Below are 13548 nucleotides of genomic sequence, written 5' to 3' on the forward strand. Positions count from 1 at the left end.
TGATAAACCTACACCTGTTATTTCATATAAAATGTAATGGTTTAGATTGAACAACAAAATCAGGTTAAAACAATTGGAAAGTCCAAATTGCTCAAGAGGTTCACAAAATTTTGAGCAGCACTGTATGTATGTATGTATAATGTATGTATATATATATATGTAGCATATAGATATATAAAATCAATAATAATAATGATTACTAATAATAATATTAAGATTATTATTAATGATATTATTATTATTATTGAATAATTATAATTAATTAATAACTTATATAATAATTAATATTTTTTGTATATATATATATATATATATATATATATCTATAATCTGATATTGCAATCTGCACCCAAATGTGACATCCTTTCTTCGTATGCCCATTACGTAGAAACGACGTTGTTTCTACGTTGGCTTGCTCAGTGGGTATTGGAAGACGGTCCCTACCCTTTTAATAGAACACAGATTGGGCCTTGTTTTTAAACTCCCTCCTTCTTCATGTCTACTTTTTCCCGCTCTACGAAACATGGTGCGCTAACTAGCGAACCGCTAGGCTTCCCATTCTGCCACCCTCTGTTAGTCATTGCTTTTTTTTTCTTTGTGTTTCATGCTAGGTTATAAAACACCTCCGCTGGGATAGGCTCCAACTTACCTGTGACACTGAGGATAATCAGTACAAACTACTAGACGGGTGGTTAGCTACTAGACTGCTATTATAACCTGCATTATACTGAGAGCTGTTTCTGATAGTTTTGCTAACTAATTTAGCACAAAATTAAATATTAGGAACACTCAATCATTATGAAGCATCTGTTAAAAGTTATAAAAAAAATAAAAGGCACATTTGTATATAAAGCTCTTCAATTGAATTTCCTTAGATTGCGCATCCATCCCATCCATTTTTTTCGATAGCGTTTGCCCTCGTTAAGGTTTCCCAGCTGAATGTGTATGCCCCATTACATCATATTTCCTCTGCTGCACATCTATTGCAATAACCTCTCAAACAGCGAAGCAGACAATCTCCTCTGATAAGATGCATGTGCTGCTCATTACAGGGTGTGTGTACTGTATTTGCAACAACGTGTGTTTGACATGCCTTCCCAAAATCCACAGATTGTAATTTGAGCGAGAAGACAAACCAGAGCAAGTAATGAAGTGATGTGCCGAGCATCTGTCACCCTTGATGGCCTTTAGCCCTGGAACGGCTCAGGGTTTTAACACAAACTGAAACATATGCTTCGAGTACTTCTCCCACTTTGTAACCCATGAGCAGTTTAATTACCAGCAATTAAGATTCATCTCGTTAGATGAGGAGAAACAGGGAGGGGGGAGGAGATGAGGAAGAAAATGACAGGAAAAGAGCATAGGGAAAATAATCATGCCAGCCGGTGAAGGCTCAGCAGTCACACTTGAGCTTCAAAAGAGTCTTCAAGTTTTAATTGTTTAGATTTGTGTCACACAGACGCGCACACACACACGAACCTGCGATTGAGTTTGTTAAGTGAGGAGAACTATGTGTGTGTGCTTGTGATCACAGCACTGTCACCCTCGTCTGTGCTGCTGTGACAGTGATGTATTGGTAATTTAAAAATTTGTTCTTTTCCGCAGACTGGTCTGCAGGCAGGTCAGCCAACCGCAGCCCATTCCCCATTCAGCACTGAGAAAACTCATCTACATCTACCACCAGGAAGCGGGCACGTATGCGCTTGTGTGTGCGCACCCACACATCCGCACACACTCATTACTAATACTATACATTGAATTATTACAGACAGTATTTATCCTAATGAACGCAGGTTTATTCCTTTTCACCTGTTTGAGTTGTCTTTGCGTTTGGAAAGTGCCAAGATGGACCCAAAACCGTTCATTCAGATAAAGAAATGCTTTAAATCAGTCAAATTTGTTATATGTGCTGTGTTTGCAATATTAGACTCATTGAACTTTAAACTATAATAGGCTAGAGTAAGGATGGGCAACTAGCAGGGAAAATTAGGGGGGAAAAAAACAAAACAAAAAAAACCAAACTATATATATATATATATATATACCAAAAATCATCAGGAAACCCTGATAAATTCAGCTATACGTTTTCACTAAAATTTGGGGTAAGTCCTGAAACAAGAAAAAATAAAAACGCAAACAATAAAATAAAAAAGCTAATTTGCGGGTGCAGAACTACAAAAATGTATCTATGGTCATTTTTAGTTGTAATAACACCATTCATCACTAGATGGCAGACATGTCTTAGTTGCACTTACATTGTCTCTTATATTACTCTATACTACAACATAAGTAGGAATAATATTTTTTTTGCCGATTTGTAGTGATATGCAGGACAAACAAAGTACATCAATAATTATTCCTAAAAATTTTGAGTGAGTTGATTTTAATGATGATAATGATACTTAATGTTTGTTTGATGTTTAGTAGTTTTGTGCCGTCGACTCGTCAAATTTTTATTAGATTTTTTTTTAATGGAAAATTGCCCCAAATTACAAATGGTGTTTGTTGTTGTTGTTTTTAGCTTTATATGCTAGTGGATCTTTTATGCAATAATTTTTAATTTTTTTTTTTTAAATGAAATATATTAACAGCACATATATTGTCCGTATTTAAAATAGCATTTTTTGTATAGGTGGTGCATGGTCCTATGTGGCCCTCAAGTAGCACTGATTAAAAATGATGGCCCTCTCCAGCGTTTAAGTTGGCCACCCCTGGATGAGAGGATCATTAATTCCCAATCCTGCCTTTAAGAAATGTAAAATATTTTCTATGTTTAGAATTTTGCCTTGTAATACCAATTAAACACTGTATGAAAACGCTTCAAACTTTTTAATGCACTTTTAAAAACAAATTTGACAGTCCATAAATGGTGAAGGTCGCTGCTGCAAAATTCAGAGCAACTCATATTAATTTCTGGAATTATTAAATTGTTTTGCATTCTATGTATTTTTCCATGGCCTAATAACATCCCTCTTTGCTGTAAGCAACTCTCTGTCTCTATACAGTAGTTATATGGGAAAGAGAGGGCTAATTACCTGAAATATGAAGACAGAACATGGTCAAGATCTGATAAGACGCTGCTCATTAGTGTGAATAAAAATGGTATGTTTACGGGTTTATATGAAATGAGCTGTCACATGGTCTCAAGCACAAATAGCTAAAACTGAAAACAACAATGTTCATTCGTGGAGACAGGGTGATATGGAAAATTTTTTTTAATTGTGATATTACAATAATATCGTTGATGCTTTTATTTTGAAGGAGTCTCGTAAATCGATAGGAATTGACATATAAGTATTAAAGGTATTATATCATGGTATTTTAAAATTTAAAATTGTAATTTTTTTTACGAATATTAGGTATTTTGCTGGCAATTTTTCTTAACGCCTTGCCCCGCACCTATCTCCTCCGAGCCGGCTGCTGCGTGCACCGCCCACAAATCTCTGGAGCGCTGCGTTCAAGCACTCCTCTGAATGGCGTCTTCTTTGAATGTGGAAATTGGATGGATGTTCAAATCTTCCAAAAACATTTGAAACAAAACGGCTCCTTGATGCAAAAAATTCGCAGTGGAGGAGGGGATGAGAGGGAAGAAAAAAGGAATGGGACGCAAACCTGGGACCTTCTGCTTAGAGGGTTCGCGTGCTAGCTACTACAGGCTCAACAGCGCAAATATTTTTCTTGTAGTTTCCACAAGTGTCAGCAACGGAACCTTTCTTGGAATTTAAGACAGCCAATTGTCATTGCAAATGTGAAGGATAATTGATTGCTTTGAATTTATTTGGACAGAACGTTTACTGAAAAAGGCTACTTTTATCACTATCCTGCGAGCATGGAGGTCTCAGAGAAAGTGGGCATGTGTTTAGTCCGCATAGGGGGTGCGGGGGTGGGTCCGTACTTGATGACGTCATAGAGTGAGCACCCGCTCGTTCTCTCGGGTTGGGAGGGGCTGGTGATTAGAGAGCAGAATGACCTAGAATTTCTCATAGAGGGGCGAATGGATGAAAACACCACAGGAATTAGCATTTTAACATGGCTAAAAGCAACATTTTAGTACATCTGATGGTTCAATACCAACTGACAAAAATATCAGGAAATAGATTATTTCATAGGATAGCATTTCACTTTCCTTTCTTTTCTTTGGTCCTTCCTCGGGTCTCCTGACGGCCTCACGACTCTGGCTGGAAGTGTTCGGTTTAGATGAACGGTATGGGATTTTTTAATAGGTTTTAGGTGAATTAATGAATACACACACACTCACACGCACGCACACACGCACACACACTTACTCACCCACATACAAAAAAAAAAAAAAAAGAGAGCAATGATGATGTCATGTCAAATCGGTAAAATTACCGAATGAACAATATTGAGCGCTCCAGAAAAAACAAGACAATTAAAAAAAAAAAGAAAAAAGGAGAAATAGATTATAATTTCACTGAAATGATTTAAGCACAAGCATTCAGCTAATAGGATTCAGAATTTCTGCAGAAATTGCACTTTGTCTAGTTTACTATGAATACGTATTTACTGTATGTTTTATTTTTGTTTCAAAGTATTTATAAAGGTAAGGGGCAAGGTTAAAATGTTTATATACATGTCAATTGTACTCAAAGAAGGGATTGTCAAGGCTATAAAACGTAATATTTTATGGTATATGGCTTAAATAAGGTAAAACGACACACAAAACATACCGTTTGAGTTATTAATGGCATTTTCTGTTTATTTTTATTGTGGCTCTTACGGTGTGTTCACGCAAGGACTATTGATTAAAAGTTGTGAACCCTCAGCGGGAGAGACCACCTTTATTTCAACCGAGGATGCTACATGGCATGCTGCTATCAGTGCTGAAATCGGTGAGCCTACGTGAGAACAAGGTGTTGCGAGCCCAAGTGCAAAACCCCCTGAAGACAGTTATAGTTTGACAGAACAGTACAATAAAATCCTCTTGGCGATGGTGCTCGAACGAATAATAGGCGGGTTGACATGGATTGATTACAATCTATTGGCAAGCTTGATCAGCGGGGCTTTACAAGCTCCCTCTGAACACTGTTATCCACAAGGCTGTGGGAAAATCCAAGGCTGGTAGGAGCGAGAAGGTTTTGTCAGTATATTCACGTCCTGACAAGAGACCAACACATGCACTGAGGATGGTTTGGCAATTACCTTACATACTTATTCTTAATACAGGGAGAGCCAATATGCTATATTTTCCAATGATCCAACAGTGGAATCTGTTCCATGACGCTTGGTGGACTGCCAAGTTATTCTAATTTTCAAACTTTTTTCCCCCATAGAAAAATAAATAAATTCATTTCAGGCTGCCATCTGTCACCATCAAAAATTTGATATTAACATTACAGGCAATGTAACATTTAATTAAACATTGAGCTCCAAATCAAAAATAGCAACTGCATGGATTTTGTTTTCTCTCGTGGTGGCAGCACTTCGCCAACAAGCTTAATAATTCATCAATTAGAGTGGAGAACCTTATATGGCACAAGTAGCCGATTGTCATTTTGGTATTTTTATCCAAATTGTTGTCAATATGAATTTTGAAGTCTCCTGTTACAAACATAACGTCATAATTAGTACAGATTACTGACAGCATTTCTTCAAATTCCTCCATAAATTTGCCTTTTTGTCTTGGAGGTCTATAAATGATTACAGCGATATTCTTTGGATCACCTTTTACCAAAAAATGAAAGTCAAATTCCTTGAAGTCACCCAAAACAGTTTCTTTAAAATTGTTGATACTGTTTCTTTCAGAATAGTATTACAACAACATACCATTGGGCGATATGGCCAAAATATAAAATCATATTTTTTTTCAGTCTTTCAAGATGATTACGATTTTTTTTTCTAATAAACCCATCCATCCATCCTGAGATAAGGACAGCAAATAAATGTACCTTGTCTGGATGTAGGACACCAGAGCCTCATCCTGGACTGGCTCATAGGTGACACACCACCTTCAGGTCCCTGGGAAGGGAAAGGAGGCCCTGTCTTTATTGACCAAATTTGGTTGTCAGGATATTTGAACATTAGCCAACTGAGGTTCCTTAGGCAACTATTTCAGAGGAGGTCTAGGTATGACATGCTGTCTCGGAGCCTGGGAAAACCTTCACTTCTCCCCGTCGCACAGGAGAAAGTGGCTCAAGTCAGGGAAATGGGCATCCTTAGTTAAACTGTTGGCCCGAACAGATGGATAGATGCAATTTTGAAATAATGTCTACGTCTACGCCATTTGACCCATGTAATCGTGTCAATTTCACAATGATTGCTGCACACTTTGTCATAGTCTCCACCTGCTTTCTTGTACTCCAACGTGAAGAACACTTCTGCATTCTCACTCTTTACTGGTCCCTCCTAGACATACTATTTCTGTATCTATGACTAACAGATCAGAAATGGGATTATTTTCAAGGTGGCTGAAGGAGAAATGAAAGCTGAGATTTGAAGCTTAACCTTATTTCTAATTTTCATACAAGGAAAAGAAATGATCGATTTTATGTCTGTTTCTCTCTCCCTGGGAATATTAAAACTGCTAGTGAGTTTTCACACATTCTACTCATCTCTCTGCCTGATCCCCTCCCTTGTACAGATCCTTTGTTAAACATATTCTCGTTGACATGTTTAAAGCACGAGGAAGCATATATTTGCTTTTCAGTTTGAAAAGTATAATGTATATTTAAGACCCAGTTGTGGATTTAAATAAAAGGAAATGGAAGCGGTAAATACAGTAGATGGTAAAGAACTGAATGAAAATACAGTACATACAGAGACCAGCAGTTTATGCATGCAGAAGCTCTTTATTAATAACAATTAGTTAGATAATGACTATTAACTAGTGACGTACACTATCCATCTAAACCTGCCGTACTCCAAATTCCATACCACAGCATATTATCGAATGATGGGAAAAACGAAGCTTCATGAAGCACTTGTGATATCTTTTTACTCCTCTAGATGGTGCTCTTGGTTTAAATGTAAAGGCTAGTGCAATGGACACTGATTACATTTCCACTGCAACTTTAACCCAAGAGTAAAAAAACATCACAAGTGCTTCATGAAGCTTCATTTGTCCATCACTAGAAATAACCTCAAGGACGAAATTAGACAATGAGAATGAAATGTGTGAAAACTCAAATGTAGGCAGGGAAACAAGAACTAGATGATTTATTACTGATTTTAAAAAATGAACATCCTTAGGAAATAGAAAATTCACTGAAAAAGATGAATAGACAGCTGTATTGAAGCACCCAGCAATGCAGTTATTTTTTTCATTAAAGTAAAATCAGCTTTATACTCTTCCCTTTAAGAGTATATGCATGCCAGCATTCTGTTTTGCTAGGCTAAACAGTACAGCATAAGGTCTTGATGCAATAGTGAACTCAGTACTGACCTAGAGTGCCCTATAAGATATAATCAGGTTCACCTCTTCCTGGCAGCTGATAGGGTGCTGACATGTGTAATTCTCTCTGCCTCTGATCTCTCCCCTAGGACATGACCCAGGGGGGGAAAAATATAACGAGTGCTCTACCTCAGCACATATTTTAGCATATGATTGACAGACAAAATCACTTGGCTGTGATACGAAGTCATCCTACCTGCCTCAATTTATCATGGAAGGCTCGGGTTGAAAATTAATCTTGGCCTGAATGTTAATTGATTCGGGTCACAAGTTGATGGAAATTGTGTCAGACATATTTATTTTGGACCTGGCACCGCATTATAAATCAGGATGCTCTTGGAAACTGATGATAATTTAACCAGACCTACAGTATCATACAGAATAGAGTTTGGAGTTTAGGTCATCAGTCTGATGTTTCAGCAATTATCACTGACTGCAACAATTACCACACTTCTTCGCAACATATCTTTCAGAAGATTTTTATATAACGTGCCCATAAACAACTGCAGTGACCATAAGACCGAAGAACTTTGTCTTTTTATTGGTCCTTTTACCAGAGGTGGCAAATTCAGGTCCAGAAAGTAAAAACCCTGCCACAGTTTGGCTTTAGCCCCTTGTGCTAACTAGCTAGCTCCCTAGCAGGTAACCGAGCACCCGGGGAGCTAGCTAGGGAGCTCGCTAGGTAGCACCTGGGGCTAAAGTCAAACTGTGGCAGAGCTTTTACTTTCTGAACCTGGATTTGCCACCTTTGCCTTTCACTGAGCTTCACAATGCCACCTGTCTTGTTCTCTGAGATTTGTTATTGTGATGGATGTGAGGAAAGCGAGAATCTGCCTTAAATCGCTGTGAACCATGAAGCACACAGAGATCTCAGCTATGTCCACCAGTGTAGGTTTGATGAAGTTGGGAGCATGATGTTTGCAGGATGCACAAGAAACTTTATCCGCTGGCGTTTGGAAAGCCCACAAATCAGACCAAGCTAGGCTTCGGTCCAGTCTGTAAACTTAACATGTCAACGCTATTCATTACATTCTTAATGGGATAGCTGGGCATGCCTCCTCTTCGCCTGCTATCATTTATTGTTGAACCACCTGATGCCTGGCACGTCCCCTGCAGCTGTCCATAGCTGGAAGGTTAGATGGCATATTTTCTAGGCTTGCCATTTGAAGTCACCTTGGCTTGGAGCCTTCTTTTCTGAAGGAAAGATTCTGCTTCCTACATCTCCTCTTTAGTATTCCCTTTTTTTTCCCCACCTAAAACCTATTAAAAAATCCCATACCGTTCACCTAAACCGAACACTTCCAGCCAGAGTCGTGAGGCCGTCAGGAGACCAGAGGAAGGACCAAAGAAAAGAAAGGAGAGTGAAATCCAGCACCGACCAGACACCACCCACCAGGCCTCTCTAGTATTCCATTTCATTTTTGTCTTCACCTAAATCCCAACTCCTGGCACCAATGTGGACTTGCTGAACTGCAGTTCTTCCCTAGCGCAGGACTGCTTAGACTTCAGCGGAGCGCAAGCCACCTACGGCAGTACAGACTCATTTTTCTTTCTAAGCCCTCAACTGTGGACATAGAAATGTCATACACTCATCAGATTTGTGGAAGCTTGTGGCGATATCATTCTTCTTGATTACAGCTCACAAAATGTGTGAAATGTGTTTGGACCACCATTTCAGGAGCGATGCAGCGCCCCACAGAAATCTATTTCTTATAAAGTTTTCAAAAAACTCCACGTGCACTTTCTTTGTGTGATAGCGAATTCCATTTCCCCCTTTTTACTTCTCTTGCCGTTCCATTAATCAGCATTAGCAAACAGTGCAATTAGTTCTGAATGAAAGGAGATTCATTTTTGTGTCTAATTTCTGCTTCGGATCCCATTGAGACTGTATGTTTCACACTATGAACCACAAGCATGCCTGGAATCTCAATCTACCATTGTGGAAAGGGTCATATTTGAGCACAGACCTAATTTTCTGACTCAGTGCTTCAGCTTCCACTGGTATAAATGGGGTGGGTGGTAGTGGTGTACTGATGAATGGTGGAACACAGAATGTGTATGGCGGCTCACATTGTTGTGAGATGTAACAAAGTGATCTGAAGACACTACAAAAAATACCCATGCTGAAATTGTATTAACAGCTTTGGGGGAAACACAACATTTCAGGTGAAAAAACCCCCCCCTTCATTCATTGCTTTCAACGAACAAACCACAATCTCTTTCAATTTTCAAGGCACTTCTTTGTCATTTCTACAATTGTAGACAAGACACAAAGAGAATCCAGAAGAACAAAAAGTTTCTCTCTGAAATGTCTGAAACCAATAACAAAAGCACAAACTACTTATTCTATTTTCAAATATCTGGAGCCCACCGTCAGTTATTCATGAATAACATTAGCCAGGATTCTTCTTTCAGCCCAATACTTGGCCCAGAGCAGGGCATAAGGGACATATTTAATGGTGACACAGCTCATTAGATAACAGGGGTCAAACACCTTACCGCCTCATTTTTGTAATGGACACGAGAGCGTTTACAGTGTAGGTGAAGGATCGGGCCTCTTGTTAAATTACGAAGATATAGCTGAAATATGATTCACCTTGAAGGGTTACTGGCATTTTGGGAAGGAAAGAGAGATTAGCACAGAGCACTTCAAGCATCTGCTACCATAGATCTCTCTGTTTGTCTCACTCTTGCTGTTTCCCTGATTGATGGCACAGGCTTTGAGTGTTAAAAAAAAATTCACAAAAACTTTTGCCACAGCTTGGATACAAACTTAGATGTGGTTGAATTTTTATCGTTTAGCAGGTTGATCGAGTGACACCGATCGACCGACTAGTCGACTATCTACTAGTTAATTCAACAGTTAAAGTTAACACTGTTAACGCATTCACTCACAGCCACTTTCACTGAAGCAACCCCCTTTGCTCCAGTTTTACTGGATTTTGACTGATTTTGCAAGGCTCACAGAATATTGTGTTCTATTGCTATAAAAACATGGAACCCACCAAAAGAAAGATTAGAGTCTCTTCTTTCATCGAGAAAAAAGTATACTGCTGTTTTTGTAATAACTACCATTGCTTTAAGCGACCTCTTCAGGTCAGAAGCAGCATCAAAGCCTTCTGTATCCTCTAGCATAAAAAACATTAAAAACTTATAAATACGTTTTTGGGACCATGGCAATATTTAAAATAGAAGGTTTTTTGGGAGCAAATGAGTTAAACACTGTGACCGTGTGTATTTAGTCCTTATCAGAATTGGTGTAAAAGTAACTATTTCCACAGTGTTTACATTTCAGAGTAAAATTAACTCAAAAATGAGTAAAAAACTAACATTGCCCAATATTAATACAATTTAACACCACCGATTAAATAACACTGGAGAGAGTAAACATGACTCCCAGCAGTGTTGATTATTTATTCTACTGAGGTGGAAAATCAACACTGAGGACGACCTACCTACCTACCTACGTATGTACCTATGTACCTACGTACGTACCTATGTACCTACGTACGTACCTATGTACCTACGAACGTACCTATGTACCTACGAACGTACCTACGTACGTACCCACCTACGTGCCTACGCACGTACCTACGTACCATACCTACCTACCGTAGTATAGTGGCATTTGTAGTCGTTTATAATAAGTTTGGGGGCGGCTGGAGTTGGGGGTGGATGGCGGGGGGTAGTTCCTGGCGGGGGGTAGTTCCTGGCGGGCTTGCAGTGCCCCGTCCTGCTGCGTTGGGCTTGGGGCGCGGGCCGCGGGCCGCGTTGGGGTGGGGGGCGCTCCTGCTCCTGGGTTTGCTCTACGGCCGGTGGCCCCTACGGGGCCCCGGGGGTCGTCCTTTGGCGCTGCCGCGGCCTGGGGGGCCCTGAGGTGTTGCGCTTGCTCTGTCCTGGCGGGGGTCGACGGCTCCCCTCTTTGGTGGAGATTTTCATGCACGCCAGATCCACCACACCAGCATCTATCGAAACTCAGACACAATCTTCCTCAGGTCATTGAATCGGTGGAGGCTGGTGTCTGTGGATCTCACTCCGCTTCGTCTGTCCTTCCTTCCTTTCCTCAGTCTCACCTTTGGTCTCTTGAGGTCTCCCTGATTTGCTGAAATTTAGATGTCTCTGGGGTTGGTGAAGGACTCTGGTTGGTGGCCTGGTGGGTGGTGTCTGGTCGGTGCTGGATTTCACTTTCCTTTCCTTTCTTTGGTCCTTTCTCGGGTTTCCTGACGGCCTCACGACTCTGGCTGGAAGTGTTCGGTTTAGGGAAACGGTATGGGATTTTTATTTATTTTTTATAGGTTTTAGGTGAAGTAATGAATGCACGCACGCACGCACATACACATATTCACCCACATACAAAAAAAAATAAACATACAAAAAATATATATATATAAAAAAAAAAGAAAAAAAAAGGAGAGCAATGAAGATGACATGTCAAATCGGTAAAATTACAGAATGAACAATACTGAGCTCTCCAGGAAAAAAAAAAGAATAAAAAAAGAAAAAAGAAAACTGTCCCATTAATAATCACACTAGGCAATGTCTTGTGCTTGTACCATGAAAAAATTGATGACAATGAAATTCATGTAACCTTAGTACATGTGGTCCTTCTCCACCAGATGGTATCAGCTCTGCATGGTGCCGCTCAGCATGACTATTTTTTGTCTTTCTGTTATATATATATAGATATATATATATATATATATATATATATATATATATATATATATAGATATATATATAGTTATCTTTGTGGGAATGCAGGGGATGGGGTGGAGTTATCTACTGGACTGCAATGATGGCAGGAAGAACCACACGTACTGTTGAGATAGACAGCCAAATGGAAGTAGTGATCAGACCGCCTGGGATCAATTCAATCTCAGTCTGTCTTTCCTTTGACCTGCAGCCGAGCTCCAGTTGGAGGAAGAGAGCTCCCGCACGACTGGATGCTAGCTCTCAACTGTGCCTTTAATTCTGCTCCCAAATGAAAAAGTTGTTGGCGCAGAGTTGAAAGGTTCTGACATGAACTCTTTGCCTGATTTGAGACACTGGACTGACTGGAGGTGCCGATCACTCATACTAACTGACCTATTAAATGGACAAGATGCCTCATTAAATGCCCAATTTGCTTTATTGAATTTACTGTGTACTCACTAAAGTCACTAAACATATACAACATGTAAGAAAACTACTCTAGTATTAAACATAGTGAAATTCGTTGTGGGTTTATTCAAGTTAACATTCTTGTCTGAGGGAGTGATATCATATTCAGCACACTGAGACTGAGGAGAGAGATTCATGTTTTTATGATACAAGTACAGTCACTATTTTAAGTTTGTGTCAGATAAAAACAAAAATGAACAAAAAGCATTGACAGTCACATCAGATTATGTGATTCTAGGAGGTCCTAAAATGTAATAGTTATATTTACTGTATAAACGATGTACAGTACATAAATGTTGGTTTTGCCATTACAACATGAATAGTTAAATATATCAAGTAAATAAGACTACCCTTATTTTAGAAATGATTAGAAAATATGATTAAGTGAAATTTAAAGAGACAGTTTAAAAAATATACAGTAGTAATTGTGATAAGTCAAAAAGGTTGCTCTTTATTTTGTAACAGGTGTCATTTTTATGTTAAGCAGTGTTGCTGGTATATACTAAATGTAATTACTGTATTAAAGTAACTTGTAGTCTAACTTAGTTACTTTTTAAAGAAAGTAATGAGTAAAGTAACAAAGTCACTTTTTCAAGGTAACTGTGGCTGGCAACACTGGTCATCAAAATTTTAATATGCGCTCCAGGCGGCGGAGAGTGCTTGGCAGATTGCTTAAATAGTCCATAAATCTGCGAAGTTTGTAGTATTTGTGTTGATTTTATATTTCACTCTAATTTAATCTCACTTGAAATATGAAGTATAAAGCTGACATTTGTGGTAATAGTAGTGATTTAGCCACGCAGACGGCTCATTAGTTACGTGCGGCAATGACGTAATGTCATCTTTAGTAGAGGTTGCAATAAACTGAGGAAATCGAGGAGCATCATCTCAAAAATACCTGTCAATATGTGACAATAAAATGAGCACTGTGACCTTACACACGGGGCCATGTGGCGTCAGGTTTTGTAATGTGAACA

The sequence above is a fragment of the Vanacampus margaritifer genome, chromosome 18 (assembly GCF_051991255.1).
Source record: "Vanacampus margaritifer isolate UIUO_Vmar chromosome 18, RoL_Vmar_1.0, whole genome shotgun sequence".
NCBI lineage: Eukaryota > Metazoa > Chordata > Actinopteri > Syngnathiformes > Syngnathidae > Vanacampus > Vanacampus margaritifer.